The 17,500-nt window shown below is 41.2% G+C and overlaps 1 protein-coding gene across 5 annotated transcripts in view; it reads right to left on the reverse strand.

The window, feature by feature from the left end:
* LOC118379552 (phosphatase and actin regulator 3-like) overlaps positions 1-17,500 on the reverse strand; it is a 117,726-nt gene that overhangs the window by 4,222 nt on the left and 96,004 nt on the right. The gene's annotated exons all lie outside the window — the stretch shown is intronic.

Raw genomic sequence — 17,500 nt, forward strand, 5'->3', positions numbered from 1 at the left:
GACGCGACGCTGCTGTCCACTGGGCTGTGGTGCTGGGGAGCCTTTTTACTACAGTGTAGCAGCATCACCGCGAGGAGGGGGGGAGGGTTGTTGCTACGTAGATAGGAAATTCCCACTCACGCTCCAAACGGTGCAAGCCTTGAAAACTGCTGCAGTCAGGGATTCAGCAGGCAGGCGGGCGGGCGGGCGGGCAGACTGCCCTCCCTTTACCTCCCCTCCCCTCCTGATCCAAGACAGAGACTGGGGATTGATTTCAGAAAGGAGTTTCCTTCTACTAACCTTATCTGACAGATTAGATTTCAACACAATGATATAGATGACATTCCTAAACTCATTTAAAACAGTACAACAGGCAGACAACCTCGTTATCTACTTGCTATTTGCGGGTTGTTTTACACACTGCAGAATCAACCACTATAGTGCCCTCATACATGTAAAGCCTATATCCGGCTCTGGTTAGACAGGCAAAACCATTATGTTATATCAAGCCACTATGTTATAACCAGTGCTTAATGTGTAAATCGTGAGATACCGGAACACACAGTGAGCCTATAGAGGGGGGTGATCTGTGGAGTTCTGAGGTACCAGAATACATGAGAGAAAATCACCTTTATAAGCATCATGCATATCATCGCATTTGCGTCGTGGCAATAGAACAGTAGAGTAGAGAAAGGTGCACACATGGAGAACATTTTTAGTTTTAGACCTATAAGGTCCGGGAAAAATGTTGGCCTTTTAAAAAACGCATTCCATGCAAATTCTACGTCATTTTTCATGACTGCAGACTTCGGCAGAATATTTCTAAGTACCTCACAATTGATCGAAATGGCAGGGTACTTTGACAAACTGAGAATCTGAGATCAATAAAAAACGATCTTTTCTTGAATCAATCAACAGCCTGGGAGTGTGGAGACACGTAATGTAGGTTACAAAATGTGGAAATTATAGTCCTAAAAATGCTTTCCAGTTCCACTGACTCTCTCAATGATGCACACAAAATAAGTTTAATTTCGCCCGTCCGAAAATCGATGAGGATATTTTCGTCCTTGATGTCCCTGTGTACAACCCCACAGTTGTGGCAGTGTCGCACGGCTTCAAGAACCTGACGAAAAAGTTATTTGCCAGCTCCTCTGGTAAGGCGCCCTTCTCAGTGATGAAATCAAACAGGTCCTTGCCGTTCTCTGCTGAATGTAAAAAAAAAAAGCCTCTCTCTCTCTTTTGTAAAATATATTTGGAAGTTGATTAAATATTCTGGCTAACCTACAGCAGTTCTCTTTTCAGCTGTAGTCATTTGCTTTCCAACCTGTGTTTTCGCTCAATTGTTTAAAAAAAAAAAAATGTTTTGTCTGACAAATTTTCTGCGCGTTCCCGACTGTAGGCAATTCCTAGTTATTGGGATAAAATCCGCTGTGGCTAAATTATAGGCCTTCTCACGGTGTAGTGGGCTATTCTGAATGATTTCATTTCTTTAGACAGTAGTACTCCAGAGTCCAATGGCGGTGAGCTTTACACTGCTCCAGAGTCCAATGGCGGTGAGCTTTACACCACTCCAGAGCCCAATGTAGGTGAGCTTTACACCACTCCAGAGTCCAATGGCGGTGAGCTTTACACCACTCCAGAGCCCAATGTAGGTGAGCTTTACACCACTCCAGAGTCCAATGGAGGTGAGCTTTACACTACTCCAGAGTCCAATGGAGGTGAGCTTTACACTACTCCAGAGTCCAATGGAGGTGAGCTTTACACTACTCCAGAGTCCAATGTAGGTGAGCTTTACACCACTCCAGCCGACTCTTGGCATTGTACATGTTGATCTGAGGCTTGTGTGCGGCTGCTCTGCCATGGAAACCCATTTAATGAAGCTCCCGACAAACAGTTATTGTGCTGACCTTCCAGAGGAAGTTTAGATTTTTATGTGCAATGCGCTTCAGCACTCGCCGGTGCTGTTCTGTGAGCTTGTGTGGCCTACCACTTCACGGCTGAGCCGTTGTTGCTCCTAGACGTTACCACTTCACAATAACAACACTTACAGTTGACCGGGGGAAGCTACATCAGGGTAGAAATTTGACTAAATGACTTGTTGGAAAGGTGGCATCCTATGATGGTGCCACGTTGAAAGTCACAGAGCTCTTCAGTACGGGCCATTCTACTGCCAATGTTTATCGATGCAGATGACATGGCTGTGAGCTCGATTTTATACACCAGCCGGCCGCACGCACACACACACACACACACACACACACACACACACACACACACACACACACACACACACACACACACACACACACACACACACACACACACACACACACACACACACACACACACACACACACACACTGTGTGTGTTGATGACTGCACCATCTCCTTCTGTCACGCTCTCTGAATAGAACTCATTTCTATATATAGAACAAAACTGCTAATTAAAACAGATGGAGATAAAAACAAGTCTGTCCTGGCAGAGAGAGGTACCCCTGGGACACACCAGGATGTCCCTGTCCTGACAGAGAGAGGTACTCCTGGGGCACACCAGGATGTCCCTGTCCTGGCAGAGAGAGGTACCCCTGGGGCACACCAGGATGTCCCTGTCCTGACAGAGAGAGGTACCCCTGGGACACATCAGGATGTCCCTGTCCTGACAGAGAGAGGTACCCCTGGGGCACACCAGGATGTCCCTGTCCTGACAGAGAGAGGTACTCCTGGGGCACACCAGGATGTCCCTGTCCTGACAGAGAGAGGTACTCCTGGGGCACACCAGGATGTCCCTGTCCTGACAGAGAGAGGTACCCCTGGGACACACCAGGATGTCCCTGTCCTGACAGAGAGAGGTACCCCTGGAACACACCAGGATGTCCCTGTCCTGACAGAGAGAGGTACCCCTGGGACACACCAGGATGTCCCTGTCCTGACAGAGAGAGGTACTCCTGGGGCACACCAGGATGTCCCTGTCCTGACAGAGAGAGGTACTCCTGGGGCACACCAGGATGTCCCTGTCCTGACAGAGAGAGGTACTCCTGGGGCATACCAGGATGTCCCTGTCCTGACAGAGAGAGGTACTCCTGGGGCACACCAGGATGTCCCTGTCCTGACAGAGAGGTACTGGGACACACCAGGATGTCCCTGGGGACACACCAGGATGTCCCTGTCCTGACAGAGAGGTACTGGGGCACACCAGGATGTCCCTGTCCTGACAGAGAGAGGTACCCCTTGGGCACACCAGGATGTCCCTGTCCTGACAGAGAGAGGTACCCCTGGGGCACACCAGGATGTCCCTGTCCTGACAGAGAGAGGTACCCCTGGGGCACACCAGGATGTCCCTGTCCCGGCAGAGAGAGGTACCCCTGGGGCACACCAGGATGTCCCTGTCCTGACAGAGAGAGGTACCCCTGGGGCACACCAGGATGTCCCTGTCCTGACAGAGAGAGGTACCCCTGGGACACACCAGGATGTCCCTGTCCCGGCAGAGAGAGGTACCCCTGGGGCACACCAGGATGTCCCTGTCCTGACAGAGAGAGGTACCCCTGGGGCACACCAGGATGTCCCTGTCCTGTACCCCTGGAACACACCAGGATGTCCCTGTCCAGACAGAGAGGTACCCCTGGGGCACACCAGGATGTCCCTGTCCCGGTAGAGAGAGGTACCCCTGGGGCACACCAGGATGTCTCTGTCCTACCCCTGGGGCACACCAGGATGTCCCTGTCCCGGCAGAGAGGTACCCCTGGGGCACACCAGGATGTCCCCCTGGGGCACACCAGGATGTCCCTGTCCTGGCAGAGAGAGGTACCCCTGGGGCACACCAGGATGTCCCTGACCGGCAGAGAGAGGTACCCCTGGGACACACCAGGATGTCCCTGTCCTGACAGAGAGAGGTACCCCTGGAACACACCAGGATGTCCCTGTCCAGACAGAGAGAGGTACCCCTGGGGCACACCAGGATGTCCCTGTCCCGGTAGAGAGAGGTACCCCTGGGGCACACCAGGATGTCTCTGTCCTGACAGAGAGAGGTACCCCTGGGGCACACCAAGATGTCCCTGTCCCGGCAGAGAGAGGTACCCCTGGGGCACACCAGGATGTCCCTGTCCTAACAGAGAGAGGTACCCCTGGGACACACCAGGATGTCCCTGTCCTGGCAGAGAGAGGTACCCCTGGGGCACACCAAGATGTCCCTGTCCCGGCAGAGAGAGGTACCCCTGGGGCACACCAGGATGTCCCTGTACCGGCAGAGAGAGGTACCCCTGGGGCACACCAGGATGTCCCTGTCCTGACAGAGAGAGGTACCCCTGGGACACACCAGGATGTCCCTGTCCTGGCAGAGAGAGGTACCCATGGGGCACACCAGGATGTCCCTGTCCTGGCAGAGAGAGGTACCCCTGGGGCACACCAGGATGTCCCTGTCCTGACAGAGAGAGGTACCCCTGGGGCACACCAGGATGTCCCTGTCCTGACAGAGAGAGGTACCCCTGGGACACACCAGGATGTCCCTGTCCAGACAGAAACTGGTCTATATAAAAGCCCAATGTCTGTCCCTGCCATGTCCCTGTCCAGACAGAGACACATAGAGTAGGACACATGTGGTACTGAATAAAAAAACAACAGCCATTTTCAGCTGTGACGACGACACCACATGGTAGGGACCATTGAGACGTCTACACACACTCTGCACCGGGAGGGGGGAGGTTTCCACGTGCTTATTGGGACATGATATATCATAGTCTAAAAACAACATAGAAACTAGAATCATCCAGAAAAGCATGAATGATGATGCTTCTACATAGTTGCATTATCTCAGGAAGGAAAGAAAGGTTGACTCTGTAACACAGGGACAATGACCAGGACAGCAACCACACCCACAATGCCGTTCTGTCCCTGCCTCTCCTCTGTCAGTTCCTGGTAATTTGGAGCATCTCCTCTGCTTGTCAGAGCCAAGGACTTCCCTCCCAGAACAGAGCAGCGCTAATTCAGTGTAGCGAAGAGGGCGGGAAGGAGACGGAGCGAGGACGAGTATAAGAGTTGGCGTCAAAGTCCTGACATGGCCTAGTTACACGCTATACCGGACAGGGAGACACGGAGACAGAGACACGGAGACAGAGACACGGAGACAGAGACACTGGATCAGAGTACAAACACACACTGAACTACCTCCTCTGTATGAGTCTATGGTATTTATGTATTTGGTTTGAAGTAGACTTGATGTTGTCTGTGAAGTTGTTGAGAAGTCTAAAGTCCACTTTAGACAAAGTCCACTTTCGACACAATAAAACACAGATACCCTAAAACAAAGATAGACTGAAACAAAGATACCATAAAACAAAGATACCCTAAAACAAAAATACCCCAAATCCCCACACTAGCCTAGGATGTAACCCCAACACTATCATAGGACCTAACCCCAACACTAGCCTAGGCCCTAACTAACCCCAACACTAGCCTAGGCCCTAACTAACCCCAACACTAGCCTAGACCCTAACTAACCCCAACACTAGCCTAGACCCTAACTAACCCAAACACTAGCATAGGACCTAACCCCAACACTAGCCTAGGCCCTAACTAACCCCAACACTAGCCTAGACCCTAACTAACCCCAACACTAGCCTAGACCCTAACTAACCCCAACACTAGCCTAGACCCTAACTAACCCCAACACTAGCCTAGACCCTAACTAACCCAAACACTAGCATAGGACCTAACCCCAACACTAGCCTAGGCCCTAACTAACCCCAACACTAGCCTAGACCCTAACTAACCCAAACACTAGCATAGGACCTAACCCCAACACTAGCCTAGGACCTAACCCCAACACTAGCCTAGGACCTAACCCCAACACTAGCATAGGACCTAACTAACCCCAATACTAGACTAGGACCTAACTAACCCCAACACTAGACTATGATCTAACCCCATCCCTAGCATAGGACCTAACTAACCCCAACAGTAGACTATCATCTAACACCAACACTAGCCTAGGACGTAACCCCAACCCTAGACTAGGACCTAACTAATCCCCCAACACTAGACTATGATCTAACCCCAACACTAGACTAGGACGTAATACCAACAGTAGACTATGATCTAACCCCAACACTAGACTGTGATATAACACCAACACTAGACTAGGACCTAACACCAACAGTAGACTATGATCTAACCCCAACACTAGACTATGATCTATCCCCAACAATAGACTAGGACGTAACCCCAACACTAGCATAGGACCTAACTAACACCTACAGTAGACTATGATCTAACCCCAACACTAGACTATGATCTAACCCCAACACTAGACTAGGACGTAACCCCAACCCTAGCATAGGACCTAACTAACCCCAACAGTAGACTATGATCTAACCCCAACACTAGACTAGGACGTAACCCCAACCCTAGACTAGGACATAACTAACCCCAACACTAGCATAGGACCTAACTAACCCCAACCCTAGACTAGGACCTAACTAACCCCAACACTCGACTAGGACGTAACACCAACACTAGACTAGGACGTAACTAACCCCAACACTAGCATAGGACCTAACTAACCCCAACACTAGACTAGGACGTAACCCCAACCCTAGACTAGGACGTAACTAACCCCAACACTAGCATAGGACCTAACTAACCCCAACCCTAGACTAGGACCTAACTAACCCCAACACTAGACTATGATCTAACCCCAACACTAGACTAGGACGTAACCCCAACACTAGCCTAATACGTAACCCCAACCCTAGACTAGGACGTAACCCCAACCCTAGCATAGGACCTAACTAACCCCAACACTAGCATAGGACCTAACTAACCCCAACACTCGACTAGGACGTAACACCAACACTAGCATAGGACCTAACTAACCCCAACATTAGCATAGGACCTAACTAACACCAACAGTAGACTATGATCTAACCCCAACACTAGACTATGATCTAACCCCAATACTAGAATAGGACGTAACCCCAACCCTAGCATAGGACCTAACTAACCCCAACACTAGACTAAGACGTAACCCCAGCACTAGACTATGATCTAACGCCATCCTTAGCATAGGACGTAACCCCAACACTAGTCTAGAGGCGGCAGGGTAGCCTAGTGGTTAGAGCGTTGGACTAGTAACCGGAAGGTTGTGAGTTCAAATCCCCGAGATGACAAGGTACAAATCTGTCATTCTGCCCATGAACAGGCAGTTAACCCACTGTTCCCAGGCCGTCATTGAAAATAAGAATTTGTTCTTAACTGACTTGCCTAGTTAAATAAAGGTTAAAAAAAAATAAAAAAGACTAGGACGTAACCCCAACACTTATCAATAGTATGTAACCCTGTTACAATAGTATCTAACCCTGTTACAATAGTCCCTAACCCTGTTACAATAGTATCTAACCCTGTTACAATAGTATCTAACCCTGTTACAATAGTATCTAACCCTGTTACAATAGTATCTAACCCTGTTACAATAGTAACTAACCCTGTTACAATAGTATCTAACCCTGTTACAATAGTATCTAACCCTGTTACAATAGTATCTAACCCCTAACCCTGTTACAATAGTATCTAACCCCTAACCCTGTTACAATAGTATCTAACCCTGTTACAATAGTAACTAACCCTGTTACAATAGTATCTAACCCTGTTACAATAGTATCTAACCCTGTTACAATAGTATCTAACCCTGTTACAATAGTATCTAACCCTGTTACAATAGTATCTAACCCTGTTACAATAGTATCTAACCATGTTACAATAGTATCTAACCCTGTTACAATAGTATCTAACCCTGTTACAATAGTATCTAACCCTGTTACAATAGTATCTAACCCCTAACCCTGTTACAATAGTATCTAACCCTGTTACAATAGTATCTAACCCTGTTACAATAGTATCTAACCCTGTTACAATAGTATCTAACCCTGTTACAATAGTATCTAACCCTGTTACAATAGTATCTAACCCTGTTACAATAGTATTTAACCCTGTTAAATAGTATCTAACCCTGTTACAATAGTATCTAACCCTGTTACAATAGTATCTAACCCTGTTACAATAGTATCTAACCCTGTTACAATAGTATCTAACCCTGTTATCAAATGTTACAATAGTATCTAACCCTGTTACAATAGTATCTAACCCTCTTACAATAGTATCTAACCATGTTACAATAGTATCTAACCCTGTTACAATAGTATCTAACCCTGTTACAAAAGTATCTAACCCCAAACCCTGTTACAATAGTATCTAACCCTGTTACAATAGTATCTAACCCTGTTACAATAGTATCTAACCCTGTTACAATAGTATTTAACCCTGTTAAATAGTATCTAACCCTGTTACAATAGTATCTAACCCTCTTACAATAGTATCTAACCATGTTACAATAGTATCTAACCCTGTTACAATAGTATCTAACCCTGTTACAAAAGTATCTAACCCCAAACCCTGTTACAATAGTATCTAACCCTGTTACAATAGTATTTAACACTGTTAAATAGTATCTAACCCTGTTACAATAGTATCTAACCCCTAACCCTGTTACAATAGTATCTAACCCTGTTACAATAGTATCTAACCATGTTACAATAGTATCTAACCCTGTTACAATAGTATCTAACCCTGTTACAAAAGTATCTAACCCCAAACCCTGTTACAATAGTATCTAACCCTGTTACAATAATATCTAACCCCTAACCCTGTTACAATAGTATCTTACCCTTTTACAATAGTATCTAACCCTGTTACAATAGTATCTAACCCTGTTACAATAGTATCTAACCATGTTACAATAGTATCTAACCCTGTTACAATAGTATCTAACCCTGTTACAAAAGTATCTAACCCCAAACCCTGTTACAATAGTATCTAACCCTGTTACAATAATATCTAACCCCTAACCCTGTTACAATAGTATCTAACCCTGTTACAATAGTATTTAACCCTGTTAAATAGTATCTAACCCTGTTACAATAGTATCTAACCCCTAACCCTGTTACAATAGTATCTAACCCTGTTACAATAGTATCTAACCATGTTACAATAGTATCTAACCCTGTTACAATAGTATCTAACCCTGTTACAAAAGTATCTAACCCCAAACCCTGTTACAATAGTATCTAACCCTGTTACAATAATATCTAACCCCTAACCCTGTTACAATAGTATCTTACCCTTTTACAATAGTATCTAACCCTGTTACAATAGTATCTAACCCTGTTACAATAGTATCTAACCCTGTTACAATAGTATCTAACCCTGTTACAATAGTATCTTACCCTTTTACAATGGTATCTAACCCTGTTACAATAGTATCTAACCCTGTTACAATAGTATCTAACCCTGTTACAATAGTAACTAACCCTGTTACAATAGTATCTAACCCCTAACCCTGTTACAATAGTATCTAACCCTGTTACAATAGTATCTAACCCTGTTACAATATTATCTAACCCTGTTACAATAGTATTTAACCCTGTTAAATAGTATCTAACCCTGTTACAATAGTATCTAACCATGTTACAATAGTATCTAACCCTGTTACAATAGTATCTAACCCCTAACCCTGTTACAGTAGTATCTAACCATGTTACAATAGTATCTAACCCTGTTACAATAGTATCTAACCCTGTTACAATAGTATCTAACCCCAAACCCTGTTACAATAGTATCTAACCCTGTTACAATAATATCTAACCCCTAACCCTGTTACAATAGTATCTAACCCTGTTACAATAGTATCTAACCCTGTTACAATAGTATCTAACCCCTAACTCTGTTACAATAGTAACTAACCCTGTTACAATAGTATCTAACCCTGTTACAATAGTAACTAACCCTGTTACAATGGTATCTAACCCTGTTACAATAGTATCTAACCCTGTTACAATAGTATCTAACCCTGTTACAATAGTATCTAACCCTGTTACAATAGTATCTAACCCTGTTACAATAGTATCTAACCCTGTTACAATAGTATCTAACCCTGTTACAATAGTATCTAACCCTGTTACAATAGTATCTAACCCTTTTACAATAGTATCTAACCCTGTTACAATAGTATCTAACCCTGTTACAATAGTATCTAACCCTGTTACAATACTATCTAACCCTGTTACAATACTATCTAACCCTGTTACAATAGTATCTATAGCTCTTACAATAGTATCTAACCCCTAACCCTGTTACAATAGTATCTAACCCTGTTACAATAATATCTAACCCCTAACCCTGTTACAATAGTATCTAACCCTGTTACAATAGTATCTAACCCTGTTACAATAGTATCTAACCCCTAACCCTGTTACAATAGTAACTAACCCTGTTACAATAGTATCTAACCCTGTTACAATAGTAACTAACCCTGTTACAATAGTAACTAACCCTGTTACAATACTATCTAACCCTGTTACAATAGTATCTATACCTCTTACAATAGTATCTAACCCCTAACCCTGTTACAATAGTATCTAACCCTGTTACAATAGTATCTAACCCTGTTACAATAGTATCTAACCCTGTTACAATAGTATCTAACCCCTAACCCTGTTACAATAGTAACTAACCCTGTTACAATAGTATCTAACCCCTAACCCTGTTACAATAGTATCTTACCCTTTTACAATAGTATCTAACCCTGTTACAATAGTATCTAACCCTGTTACAATAGTATCTAACCCTGTTACAAAAGTATCTAACCCTGTTACAAAAGTATCTAACCCTGTTACAAAAGTATCTAACCCTGTTACAATAGTATCTAACCCTGTTACAATAGTATCTAACCCTGTTACAATAGTATCTAACCCTGTTACAAAAGTATCTAACCCTGTTACAATAGTATCTAACCCTGTTACAATAGTATCTAACCCTGTTACAATAGTATCTAACCCTGTTACAATAGTATCTAACCCTGTTACAAAAAGTATCTAACCCTGTTACAATAGTATCTAACCCTGTTACAATAGTATCTAACCCTGTTACAACAGTATCTAACCCTGTTACAATAGTATCTAACCCTGTTACAATAGTATCTAACCCTGTTACAATAGTATCTAACCCTGTTACAATAGTATCTAACCCTGTTACAATAGTATCTAACCCTGTTACAATAGTATCTAACCCTGTTACAATAGTATCTAACCCTGTTACAATAGTAACTAACCCTGTTACAATAGTATCTAACCCTGTTACAATAGTATCTAACCCTGTTACAATAGTATCTAACCCTGTTACAATAGTATCTAACCCTGTTACAATAGTATCTAACCCTGTTACAATAGTATCTAACCCTGTTACAATAGTATCTAACCCTGTTACAATAGTATCTAACCCTGTTACAATAGTATCTAACCCTGTTACAATAGTATCTAACCCTGTTACAATAGTATCTAACCCTGTTACAATAGTATCTAACCCTACAATAGTATTAACCCTGTTACAATAGTATCTAACCCTGTTACAATAGTATCTAACCCTGTTACAATAGTATCTAACCCTGTTACAATAGTATCTAACCCTGTTACAATAGTATCTAACCCTGTTACAATAGTATCTAACCCTGTTACAATAGTATCTAACCCTGTTACAATAGTATCTAACCCTGTTACAATAGTATCTAACCCTGTTACAATAGTATCTAACCCTGTTACAATAGTATCTAACCCTGTTACAATAGTATCTAACCCTGTTACAAAAGTATCTAACCCTGTTACAATAGTATCTAACCCTGTTACAATAGTATCTAACCCTGTTACAAAAGTATCTAACCCTGTTACAATAGTATCTAACCCTGTTACAATAGTATCTAACCCTGTTACAATAGTATCTAACCCTGTTACAATAGTATCTAACCCTGTTACAATAGTATCTAACCCTGTTACAATAGTATCTAACCCCTAACCCTGTTACAATAGTATCTAACCATGTTACAATAGTATCTAACCCTGTTACAATAGTATCTAACCCTGTTACAATAGTATCTAACCCTGTTACAATAGTATCTAACCCTGTTACAATAGTATCTAACCCTGTTACAATAGTATCTAACCCTGTTACAATAGTATCTAACCCTGTTACAATAGTATCTAACCCTGTTACAATAGTATCTAACCCTGTTACAATAGTATCTAACCCCTAACCCTGTTACAATAGTATCTAACCATGTTACAATAGTATCTAACCCTGTTACAATAGTATCTAACCCTGTTACAATAGTATCTAACCCTGTTACAATAGTATCTAACCCTGTTACAATAGTATCTAACCCTGTTACAATAGTATCTAACCCTGTTACAATAGTATCTAACCCTGTTACAATAGTATCTAACCCTGTTACAATAGTATCTAACCCTGTTACAATAGTATCTAACCCTGTTACAATAGTATCTAACCCTGTTACAATAGTATCTAACCCTGTTACAATAGTATCTAACCCCTAACCCTGTTACAATAGTATCTAACCCTGTTACAATAGTATCTAACCCTGTTGCAATAGTATCTAACCCTGTTACAATAGTATCTAACCCCTAACCCTGTTACAATAGTATCTAACCATGTTACAATAGTATCTAACCCTGTTACAATAGTAACTAACCTTGTTACAATAGTATCTACCCCTGTTACAATAGTATCTATAGCTCTTACAATAGTATCTAACCTTGTTACAATAGTATCTAACCCTGTTACAATAGTATCTAACCCTGTTACAATAGTATCTAACCCCAATAGTATCTGTTACAATAAGTTACAATAGTATCTAACCCTGTTACAATAGTATCTAACCCTGTTACAATAGTATCTAACCCTGTTACAATAGTATCTAACCCTGTTACAATAGTATCTAACCCTGTTACAATAGTATCTAACCCTGTTACAATAGTATCTAACCCTGTTACAATAGTATCTAACCCTGTTACAATAGTATCTAACCCTGTTACAATAGTATCTAACCCTGTTACAATAGTAACCCTGTTCAATAGTATCTAACCCTGTTACAATAGTATCTAACCCTGTTACAATAGTATCTAACCCTGTTACAATAGTATCTAACCCCTAACCCTGTTACAATAGTATCTAACCCTGTTACAATAGTATCTAACCCTGTTACAATAGTATCTAACCCTGTTACAATAGTATCTAACCCTGTTACAATAGTATCTAACCCTGTTACAATAGTATCTAACCCTGTTACAATAGTATCTAACCCTGTTACAATAGTATCTAACCCTGTTACAATAGTATCTAACCCTGTTACAATAGTATCTAACCCTGTTACAATAGTATCTAACCCTGTTACAATAGTATCTAACCCTGTTACAATAGTATCTAACCCTGTTACAATAGTATCTAACCCTGTTACAATAGTATCTAAACAATAGTATCTAACCCTGTTACAATAGTATCTAACCCTGTTACAATAGTATCTAACCCTGTTACAATAGTATCTAACCCTGTTACAATAGTATCTAACCCTGTTACAATAGTATCTAACCCTGTTACAATAGTATCTAACCCTGTTACAATAGTATCTAACCCTGTTACAATAGTATCTAACCCTGTTACAATAGTATCTAACCCTGTTACAATAGTATCTAACCCTGTTACAATAGTATCTAACCCTGTTACAATAGTATCTAACCCTGTTACAATAGTATCTAACCCTGTTACAATAGTATCTAACCCTGTTACAATAGTATCTAACCCTGTTACAATAGTATCTAACCCTGTTACAATAGTATCTAACCCTGTTACAATAGTATCTAACCCTGTTACAATAGTATCTAACCCTGTTACAATAGTATCTAACCCTGTTACAATAGTATCTAACCCTGTTACAATAGTATCTAACCCTGTTACAATAGTATCTAACCCTGTTACAATAGTATCTAACCCTGTTACAATAGTATCTAACCCTGTTACAATAGTATCTAACCCTGTTACAATAGTATCTAACCCTGTTACAATAGTATCTAACCCTGTTACAATAGTATCTAACCCTGTTACAATAGTATCTAACCCTGTTACAATAGTATCTAACCCTGTTACAATAGTATCTAACCCTGTTACAATAGTATCTAACCCTGTTACAATAGTATCTAACCCTGTTACAATAGTATCTAACCCTGTTACAATAGTATCTAACCCTGTTACAATAGTATCTAACCCTGTTACAATAGTATCTAACCCTGTTACAATAGTATCTAACCCTGTTACAATAGTATCTAACCCTGTTACAATAGTATCTAACCCTGTTACAATAGTATCTAACCCTGTTACAATAGTATCTAACCCTGTTACAATAGTATCTAACCCTGTTACAATAGTATCTAACCCTGTTACAATAGTATCTAACCCTGTTACAATAGTATCTAACCCTGTTACAATAGTATCTAACCCTGTTACAATAGTATCTAACCCTGTTACAATAGTATCTAACCCTGTTACAATAGTATCTAACCCTGTTACAATAGTATCTAACCCTGTTACAATAGTATCTAACCCAATAGTTACAATAGTATCTAACCCTGTTACTAATCTAACCCTGTTACAATAGTATCTAACCTGTTACAATAGTATCTAACCCTGTTACAATAGTATCTAACCCTGTTACAATAGTATCTAACCCTGTTACAATAGTATCTAACCCTGTTACAATAGTATCTAACCCTGTTACAATAGTATCTAACCCTGTTACAATAGTATCTAACCCTGTTACAATAGTATCTAACCCTGTTACAATAGTATCTAACCCTGTTACAATAGTATCTAACCCTGTTACAATAGTATCTAACCCTGTTACAATAGTATCTAACCCTGTTACAATAGTATTAACCCAATAGTATCTAACCCTGTTACAATAGTATCTAACCCTGTTACAATAGTATCTAACCCTGTTACAATAGTATCTAACCCTGTTACAATAGTATCTAACCCTGTTACAATAGTTACAATAGTATCTAACCCTGTTACAATAGTATCTAACCCTGTTACAATAGTATCTAACCCTGTTACAATAGTATCTAACCCTGTTACAATAGTATCTAACCCTGTTACAATAGTATCTAACCCTGTTACAATAGTATCTAACCATGTTACAATAGTATCTAACCCTGTTACAATAGTAACTAACCCTGTTACAATAGTATCTAACCCTGTTACAATAGTATCTATAGCTCTTACAATAGTATCTAACCCTGTTACAATAGTATCTAACCCTGTTACAATAGTATCTAACCCTGTTACAATAGTATCTAACCCTGTTACAATAGTATCTAACCCTGTTACAATAGTATCTAACCCCTAACCCTGTTACAATAGTATCTAACCATGTTACAATAGTATCTAACCCTGTTACAATAGTATCTAACCCTGTTACAATAGTATCTAACCATGTTACAATAGTATCTAACCCTGTTACACTAGTATCTAACCCTGTTACAATAGTATCTAACCATAGCCCTGTTAATTACATCATGTATTTTTCACTGAAGGGGAGCTGTAGCACCCGGACATTAGAGGCTTGTTTCCCAGACACAGATCAGGCCCGTTGACTCGGTAGCACTTTTCAATGGAGAATACCTATTGAGCATGCCCCTGATGATTTTTAATGACCGGTTAGCAGGTGAACTACCCTTATAAATACATTCCCATAGCTAAATATATACATCTCCTTACAAATACCCCTATGCTGCAGTAGTTAATGGTAGTGTGTTGGACAGGGAGGAGGAGGAATAGAGGTAGTGCAACTGGCAGCCTGTAATTTACACCGTTTTTAGTGATGTGTTTCTGTCCTGTCCTGCGTTTCCACGGCTTTATAGTATGGAACCAATCCAGAGCTCTAGCTGGCCGTGATGATCTGAAATGTCATGGTTCTGTTGAAATGTCATGGTTCTGTTGAAATGTCATGGTTCTGTTGAAATGTTATGGTTCTGTTGAAATGTCATGGTTCTGTTGAAATGTCATGGTTCTGTTGAAATGTCATGGTTCTGTTGAAATGTTATGGTTATGTTGAAATGTCATGTCATGGTTCTGTTGAAATGTCATGGTTCTGTTGAAATGTCATGGTTCTGTTGAAATGTCATGGTTCTGTTGAAATGTTATGGTTCTGTTGAAATGTCATGGTTCTGTTGAAATGTCATGGTTCTGTTGAAATGTTTCTGTTGAAATGTGTCTGTTGAAATGTTATGGTTCTGTTGAAATGTCATGTCATGGTTCTGTTGAAATGTCATGGTTTTGTTGAAATGTTATGGTTCTGTTGAAATGTCATGGTTCTGTTGAAATGTTATGGTTCTGTTGAAATGTCATGGTTCTGTTGAAATGTTATGGTTCTGTTGAAATGGGTCTGTTGAAATGTCATGGTTCTGTTGAAATGGTTCTGTTGAAATGTCATGGTTCTGTTGAAATGGTTCTGTTGAAATGTTATGGTTCTGTTGAAATGTTATGGTTCTGTTGAAATGTTATGGTTCTGTTGACATGTTATGGTTCTGTTGAAATGTTATGGTTCTGTTGAAATGTCATGGTTCTGTTGAAATGTTATGGTTCTGTTGAAATGTTAACACGTGCATAACATAACCCTCACATAACCCTCACCTAACCTAATACGTACCTAACTTAACCCTCACCTTACTCTAACCTGACCCTCACCTAACAAAACCCTCAGCTAAACCTGACCTAACCAAACCCTCACCTAACCTAACCACCAGCTACTCTAACCCTCACCTAAACCTCACCTAACCTAATCCTCACCTAACCTAACCCTCACCTAACCTAACCTAACCTAACCTAACCTAACCTAACTTAACCCTCACCTAACAAAACTCTCAGCTAAACCTGACCTAACCAAACCCTCACCTAACCTAACCACCAGCTACTATAACCCTCACCTAACCCTCACCTAACCTAACCACCAGCTACTATAACCCTCACCTAAACCTCACCTAACCTAATCCTCACCTAACCAAACTCTCACCTAACCTAACCTAACCCTCACCTAACTCTCACATAACCTTCACCTAACCAAAACCTCACCTAATCTAACCTTCACCTAACCTCACCTAACATAACTCTCACCTAACCTGACTCTCACATAACCCTCAACTAACCTAGCCCTCACCTAACCCTCGCCTAACCTAACTCTCACCTAACCTAACCATTACCTAACCCGAACTTAACTCTCACCTAACACTCACCCAACATAACCCTCACCTAACCCCTCAGTTAACCTAACACTTACCTAACCGAACCCTCACTTAATATAGCCCTGTATATATATGTACCAGTACCCCCTGTATAAAGCCTCGCTATTGTTACTTTACAGCTGCTGTTTAATTATTTGTTACTTTACAGCTGCGGTTTAATTATTTGTTACTTTTATTTATCTATTTTTTACTTAACACTTGTTTTTCTTAAAACTTCTAAAAGCATGAATGTTTAATACGGGCTTGTAAAAGTAAGCATTTAACGGAACCTGTTGTATTCGGCGCATGTGAGAAATAAACGTCGATTTGATTTGAAAAATCCAGAAGTCTGC

The sequence above is a fragment of the Oncorhynchus keta genome, chromosome 21 (genome assembly GCF_023373465.1).
Source record: "Oncorhynchus keta strain PuntledgeMale-10-30-2019 chromosome 21, Oket_V2, whole genome shotgun sequence".
Taxonomy (NCBI): domain Eukaryota; kingdom Metazoa; phylum Chordata; class Actinopteri; order Salmoniformes; family Salmonidae; genus Oncorhynchus; species Oncorhynchus keta.